This window comes from Mya arenaria, chromosome 7 (assembly GCF_026914265.1).
Source record: "Mya arenaria isolate MELC-2E11 chromosome 7, ASM2691426v1".
NCBI lineage: Eukaryota > Metazoa > Mollusca > Bivalvia > Myida > Myidae > Mya > Mya arenaria.
This window is the reverse complement of record NC_069128.1, coordinates 66,709,207-66,717,010: the sequence shown is the minus strand read 5'-3', so window position 1 is coordinate 66,717,010 and position 7,804 is coordinate 66,709,207. Positions and strand designations below refer to the sequence as shown.

Genomic DNA, 7,804 nt, shown 5'->3' with positions numbered 1-7,804 from the left:
ATTACCATATTGATACACAACAACAATAGTAAATTGCAAAAACTGTATTTCTAGCAATAATTTAGATTAACCCTAAGTATGAAAGACATAAATCCAACTAAAAGGCAGGTTTGAAATAAAAGAAATCCTCGAAAAGAAGCTAATTCGGTGGATAAATGACGCAACACAATGACTTCCTGTTGGCATCAAAGTTTGCTCATTTTTTCGTTATTTCATTTAATGTTTTGAAAACACACCATTTAACCGACAACTGGATAACGAGTTGAACACAATTTCGTAGTTTCTGGCCTAAACTCACCCAATTTTATATACTGTTACTTAATTATTTTTTCAAAGCGTCTACTGTATCAGTTTTAATTAATTATAACAATGTTCTTTTGTTTGGACTGTAAAGACTGGCTTAGCATTGTTACAAGTATGTAGTCCATATTACACACACAATGATAAATTGCGATAACTGCCTATACCTTCACAAAAAGCGCCACTTCTGTATGTCTGTTTGTAGCCATCAGAGCATTGACAGCTGTAGTATGATTTTGGATTATCATATTGTATCGGTTCCTCGTTTTTGCAATAAGTAGTCAGGGGGTCACATTCTGTATATCCAGGCACGTTGCAAACTCCCCCTTCAGAAGCTTTTAAAGAAATATTTTGCTGTGAAATGGTTTTCTTACTGTACATTTATTCAGAAAATAATCTTGATTTGTTTGGCACGTATTTTAATGGAATGCAATAAAGTTGACCAAAAAGTTAACCTGTAAGCATATTGTAATAAATTTAAATTGATGCCGTTGATATAAAGAAGTAAATATATAACATATACGTTTAAAAATGTTGGCCTGTAACGTCGACGGGCTAATACTGACTCCTGCAAATGAGTTGTTATTCTTTAAGATAGTTTTAATTTTCTCTTCCAAAGTATCATATGAATTGTTGCTAGGTGAGTTCACTATTACAGTAAACTCTATATGCAGTTTCTTGGACAGTGCACTGTTTTCCTGGTTTCTGAAATGAATAGTCATGATATCAGTTAATAGCTCTAGATCATGTGATCAGACATATTGTGTATAGTATCTGCAATGTATATATGACTTTTGGATGATGTAAATTTCTTACTATGTTGCTAAACGTTGCAAAATAATATACAACAGATTCTTCCTAAAATAATTTGATTTGTTAACATTTTTTTAACTTTATATACGGAGTGTATTATAATAACGTTACCAAACAAAAAAGATCATACTTTTCCGAGATAAATATTGCATAAACTGTAAAATGTCCAGAAATGTTGCCTTTCAGCATTCCGTCCAACTGAAAAAGAGTGTGATATGGAATGGTTCTAAATCTGAAACTTCTTAAACTCATATAAAAATAGCTGTTCGGTTTGATAAATACATTAGTAATGAAAAGAGCAACTATGTCAACGGTTTGAGCCTTCTCTCAGTAAAAACTGCAGTCGTATACTGTCATCATTTAAATATTGACGACATTTGAGAGCAACATCCAAATTTTAGAGTTCATTTACATCTACAATGTTTCCGGTAAAGACGTATTGTGTTAAATCATACAATTCGTTTGTGATGATAAGGTCTGATAAGATAAATTATAATGTAGCTTTTTTAAGCGTTTATACCGGTCGTTTCCACATCATAACGTGATTTGAACACTTATAGTGGTATATAGTGTCTGCTTTTATTTCGGCACAAAGCGGGACTGAGCATTTGTGAAGAAATACTAGTCATACCACGCGTCTTAAAGTCACATAATTATAAACGGTAATTGATATTAAAAAATAAACTGTATATATATATATACCCATTTCGTCCCATTTGCCTTTAGACCGTCTAATGTTTCGTTGCTTTCAAGTAGTTTGTTTGCTTCATCTATATCATATACAAGCGAACCAACAAATATTCTACCGTCTGCAAATAAAACAAAAACATGTTCATGTATGCGATGTACAATTATATTAACCTTGGGTGACCGGTCACCCCGTAATATTTGAATGAGTTCAATGCGTAGGAACGAAATATGTAATGGTTATACGAAATCAATATTAGAAACAAGTTTTGGCCTTAGATGATTGCAAAAATGGTCATTAACCACGTCCGATTTCTTTTCAAATGTATACAGTCGAACCCCGTTCGATCGAACTCCCAGGGACCGGCAAAAATACCTCGAACCTCGGAAAATTCGAGCCAAGCGGTGATGTTTACCTTCAGTATAAAGAAATCGGTCCTTTCATCTAGTCCGAGCCAACGAGAAATTCGAGCCAAGCGAGTTCGAGCCAACGGGATTCGGCTGTATATATATATATATATATATATATATATATATATATATATATATATATGTGCAATATCTTTAGTTATACGTGTTTTCGGACATTTTAACATATATTATTCAGTATGCAATATCCTTTTAAATAGTCAAATTTGAGTTGCCAGGCATCATAATTAAACATTACGGCCAATGACATGATACGACGAACGTCTATTTTGTAGCATTGTAAAGGTAGAGCATTCAGAAAACACGCACTCGTGGGATCATACTATCACATTTGTGAAGCCCTGTCATTCATCAGTACTATTCTATTTCTTTTAATTGAGTATTTATATCATACGCGATTCTTCTAACCTGTATCATCGCTCCACAACTATGACATGTAATATGTTGTACTTTTTGAGAATTTCTTCGCACTTGTCAGACCTTGTAATCGCTATTTATATACATTCGTACTTGTGTTATCGCTATGTTTATAATTTCGTGAAGCATAACATTATTCTTCCGATATAATAAAGTAATTCGATTAATTTGATAAAGATGTTTTAATTATTGCATTTGTCGCTGTAACATGCATTTTTTTTAAATCCATCGGAATTACGAGTAAGTATCTTAGAGGACATCGTTTTAATTCATTCTATCAACTGCAAGTTAATGTGCATAATGCGATATCTACGTTTTCTAGAAAGTGGTATTTGAATATTTATACGCAGTGGATTACGCGCCATGAAAAGTGTGTCAGTGTTAGTGGGAATTACTTCGAAAAAATGTGACGCTTTATGAGCGCAACGTCACTAACGTCATTGGACTGCGCCGGTCAGGTTTAACCATACGTCATTAATGCATTGTAATTCAGCAAATAAATTATGTATCGTTCTGAAAATTTCAGGAATTATACCAGATATGTAATATGTAGTGTGTGTGAATTTTCTATGTTCTTTGTGCAACGATATTTGAATTATTAAAAAAGTCCACGTAATTCTGGATCAACCCTCGTACTTGAAAGTTAAAATGTTCTTACATTAAACAGAAATCCGAAATTTATAATACACACCAACAGTTTCACAAGTGTTACTGGTTGTATTCAATATTCGTCCAGACGAGCAGACGCATTCATATCCACCAATTGTGTTGGAGCAAACGTGGTAAGCCTGTGAACAGGTGAAAGTACCTCGCAGACACTCGTCGATATCTGTAGGGAAAATGCATGGCTGTGATAAAATTTCATAATTATGACTTACGAAACGCCTTCATTTAATTATTTAATTCTCTTTGATATGAGTATGCCAACATTGTCCTATTCTGCGTTTGTAATGAGAATTATGTTAATTGAAATATTTTTGGAAAATGAGAATGATGTAAATTAGAATTACTTTGGAGAAGAAGAAGTATGGTATTTATAATTGTTTTGGAGAAAGAGAATAATGCTAATTGGAATCGTAAAGTTCCTAAACTAAATTGTTGTATACCTGAGCAGGTCCGATTGGTTATTGTATCAAGATCGTATCCACTGTCGCAAAAACATGTAAATGAGCCATCAGTGTTATTACAGTTCTGTTGACATTTGTCGTTGCCACCGTAATCATCTGCACATTCGTCCACATCTGAATAAAACAAATATGTACGTAAGATACCATACGTCACCATACATTATCACAAACCCGAATTCACATTTTGCTCACACAAGCGTTTTTTTCCACGTTTTCTTAACTTGAACGTTGTTTGTTTTGAACCATTAATTTATTTAATTTATTACCGCAATACGTAAAGTTAATGTATGCAAATTGGAATACTGAATAGATTTAATACCCGTTAAATAATGCGTAGTTCCAACCAGACGCCAAACCATTTCCAGATGCCACAATTTTAGTAGATTATCAGTATTTTATTATCATTTAAATCATAAACATATTCCATCCACCAACTGAAATTATAAGTTAAGGATAACATAACAATGAAAAGTGCACATGCTCAAAGGTCAAACTATTTACCGTCACAGTGTTGCACACTTCCTATCACTTCCCCATGTTTTAACAATTAGAAACTGAGGTTTTGAATTATTAAATAGTTTAAATCAATTCATTTGCTTGTTCTCAAATAACATTTATTTGATCTCAGAACTACTAATTGTATAACATTATCTTGTAGTGTTATCATTCTTTCACTGGATGTTATCCTTGTTCTGTTAACAATATCGCTGTTTAGTTAATAAGTGAATAAAATGTGAGTAAACGTGACTATATATATAGTTGTTTGCTCTTCGCTCGCTCGTCTTTTTTGCTAAAACAAGTTTTTGTAATATTATTTCACTCTTTCGCCCCATTATTTTTTTGGAAAAAATCCGATCAAGAAGTTATCAGTTTGGTGAGGCCTAAATATCTTACACTGAAAGAATATCTTCTATTTCGCATATTCATATACTCAGTTACGTATTTCGTTTATATTCGTATTTGTGGTTTACATTTTTAAACAAAAAAAATCCATTTGAAGCTCAAAGTTGAAGAGGTCTCCAACTTTAAAGGTTTTTGGAAAATTAAAGAATAGGTCAAGAAATAAGGAATTATTTTTGCGTGTAATCTGTCTACTTAATGTTAACGAGTCATATTTAAACCTAAACTTCAATTCCTTAAAGTGACACTCTTATTCAAAATCAATATATACACATGTAAAACAAACATAAATTTTGAGTGATACACCCTCAACTACTTACTAAATAATGCATTTATGGAAAATATTAATTACTATTAACAACTTTATAACTGTGTATTAAATAGCTGAAAACGCAAAACTATTAAATGATAAGTGAATGCTTAAATATTTTCTGTGATTTACTATGGTCCGGTAAGGTAGCAATACCTTTTAAATTGGTTTAACCAGTATTTATTGCAGAAAATATTAAACATAGTAAATACGCGTTTAAGCCACAGAAATGCATAACATACATACACAATAAGGAGTAATGAAATGCCTAAACAGTGAGTAAATCACAGAATTGAGAATTGACCATAATTGGTTTTACTAAGTCTCTCTTCTGTTTTCATTGTTAGAGATATGGTGAGTACAAATAATGAAAAAAAAAAACAATTTTCAGGAATTGTTTGATACACTACTGCTGGTGCGAAGTAATAGAAATATACAGAAATAAATGGTACAACATGAGTATTACGCCATTTTAAGGTAGGATGCTATAATTATAGAAATATAATTTCTTACAAAAGTGCAAAGTTGCAAAGTGACATAAAATTGTGGTCTAAGGCTAGTAAGCAATGCGATTCTCTGGTCGGCAAATATAGGACAAGTGAAAAAATAGTGATATGAATCTTCGATTTCTCCACAGACACATAAAGGACTGTCAATGATATTCTTTGAAAACAGATGTTCATGTAATAAACTACAGTGCATGCGAAGTCGTGCGTGTTGAATGGATATGTCTCTGGTTCCAACATAAAATTGGTCTGAAACGACCGGGTTATTTTTATTGAGTGCATGCTTAAAAGAAAAAAGCGATTGTGATTCTCTAGTTGAATCGGACAGAGAGTTCCATAACGATATGGTTGAAGGAAGAAAGGATGAGGCGAATTGTTGAGAGTTACACTGAATATTGCGAATATTGCGAGCGTTTCTTAATCTGTATGTCGTTACATCACCAACAAATGATGGCAACATGTCGTTTAAATAAGAAGGTGCAAGTGAATGGTGCATTTTAAAGAATAGACAAAGTTTGTGTTTTTCGCGTCTAGATTTAAGGGGTTCGAGACCAGTTTCCCTGTAAAGAATGATTAGCGACACCAACTGCGTTGCTCCTAATATTATTCTAGCTGCTTCGGTTTGGATTCGTTCTAGATCTTCAGTTTCAGCCTGAGTTATGTTGTCCCACACAATGTCGGCATATTCCAGAATGGGTCTAATAAATGTTTTATAAATAATTTCCAATGATATTTGATCGAGTGTAAACTTGAATTGCCTCATAATATTGGTACGTTGCCATGACTTCTTTTTAATGGTGTTTATGTGTTCATGCCAGGTTGCTTTCGATGATAATGTGATTCCAAGGTGCTTATGATTTTCGACTTCTTGGATTGGGACGTAGTTCATAAAGAGAGGTGGGTGATATGGCCTGTTATGTTTTCGTGAGATGAGAAGTGATTCGGTTTTTGATGGATCGAAAGTGACAAGCCAACGTTTAGCCCTTTCGTTGATTTTATGCAGGTCGGCATTAAGATAGCAGCTGCTCTAGGATCGTCAACAGCAATATATAAGGTAGTATCATCAGCAAAGAGCTTAATAGTGGATTTGACATCATTGACAATGTCGTTAATATAGACAATAAATAAGAGTGGCCCCAAAATCGACCCTTGTGGGACACCAGCAGTTATTGAAACAGTGTCGGAATGAACACCGGAAACGACGACACATTGTTTTCTATTAGAAAGATAATCATGAAATCAATTAAGAAGGCGTCCAGAAATACCATTCTGTTGGAGTTTAGATAGAAGGCCTTGATGCCAAACTCTATCAAAGGCTTTCGATATATCACAGAAAATGGCTCTTATTTCTTTGCCTTGATTGAGAGCTGGACAAAATGAGTGAAAGACGGATGTAAGCTGGTTGACAGTGGAGTCGTTTGGGATGAATCCAGATTGAAATGACGTAATAGCATTGTTTTGCCAAAGGAAGTTAAACACGTGTTTATGGATAATTCGTTCTAGAACTTTACTAATGGCACTTAGCAAAGATATAGGTCTGTAGTTTCCAACATCCTGGGGGTCATTTTTCTTAAAGATTGCACACACATGTGCGAGTTTCCATTGTCGAAGGACCTTACTATGCTGCATCGAGTGATTGAACAGTCCTGCTAAAGGAGTTGAGTGCTCTTTGGAAACTTCTTGTACCGTTTACAAGGTCTGGTCCAGAGGCTTTACCGTTCTTAAGAATACGAAGAGCATCAGACACTTCCTGTGGAGTAATAACGATATCAGATAATAAGGCAGTGTCTCCATTGTTATAGATATTAAGGTTTGCATTGGAGCTGTCGAGGTTACTTTGAGATTGAAAATACGTATTAAGGACATTTGCTTTGTCATAGTTGTCCTCATATATTTGGTTATTGTGTATCAATGTTGGGATATTTTGTTTTGCGTCCGTAGGCTGCGTAAAGTGCTTGATAAAGTTCCAAAAATCAGGCTTTTGATGTTGTTCTCGTAATGCAGATGCTAATTTGTTGAAATTAGAGTGTTTTGCTGAGCGAGTTAGATGATTTGCTTCATTTAATTTCGTAACTGCTTATAGGTTGGCAGATGTGCCGGGTTCTTGGTTGTCTTGGCTCACTTGTATGCCCTTTTACGACGACGGATAGATGTACGAATTTCGTTGTAAAACCAGCGATGGTGTAATGTTCGAATAGTGACAGTTTTGTTTGGGATACATGATTCACAGAAAAACAAGAGTTGTTTAGTGAAATCTGTTGCATGGACATCAATATCCCGATCAAAGTGTAACCAGGTCTAAGTTTTAATATTGT

At 34.0% G+C, this 7,804-nt stretch overlaps 1 long non-coding RNA gene across 1 annotated transcript; it reads right to left on the bottom strand.

The window, feature by feature from the left end:
- Positions 1-512: 512 nt before the first annotated feature.
- On the bottom strand, positions 513-1,300 carry LOC128240192 (uncharacterized). Its single transcript, XR_008262085.1, has 3 exons — positions 1,244-1,300; positions 824-1,005; positions 513-635 (listed from the first exon to the last, which is right to left on the bottom strand). It is a non-coding gene; the product is annotated as an uncharacterized LOC128240192 (long non-coding RNA).
- Between the last annotated feature and the right edge of the window lie 6,504 nt (positions 1,301-7,804).